The following is a 422-nucleotide window of genomic DNA, read 5'->3' as shown; positions in this document are numbered from 1 at the left end:
CTTCTCTGATATTGACCTGCAGCAGCCGAGGGACATGTTGCTTTGCTGCCACCTGCTGGAAAATATTTTACACTCCAATGTCAGATAGGTATTCTATTCTATTCTATTCTATTCTATTCTATTTTAGTTATATCAAATCAAGTTTATTTATAAAGCAAATTTAAAGTTATAATATAATATAAAACTTGAATTATAATATAACTTTAATATAGTGTTAAATTTGAAATTTCAGCTAAAATATATATAATCTATTGTTTATTTATATATAATATATATAATATAATATATAATATAATTATATATATATTTTTTTTATTGATTTTATTGATTTAATGGCCAATTAAAAAAACAGTGATTTAATGGACAATAAAAATGATATAATTCACTAAAGTAAATATGATGCTGTCATATTCGGGACAAAT

Source organism: Hippoglossus hippoglossus, chromosome 5 (genome assembly GCF_009819705.1).
Source record: "Hippoglossus hippoglossus isolate fHipHip1 chromosome 5, fHipHip1.pri, whole genome shotgun sequence".
In the NCBI taxonomy this organism is placed as follows: domain Eukaryota; kingdom Metazoa; phylum Chordata; class Actinopteri; order Pleuronectiformes; family Pleuronectidae; genus Hippoglossus; species Hippoglossus hippoglossus.
Note: the sequence above shows the minus strand (reverse complement) of the source record.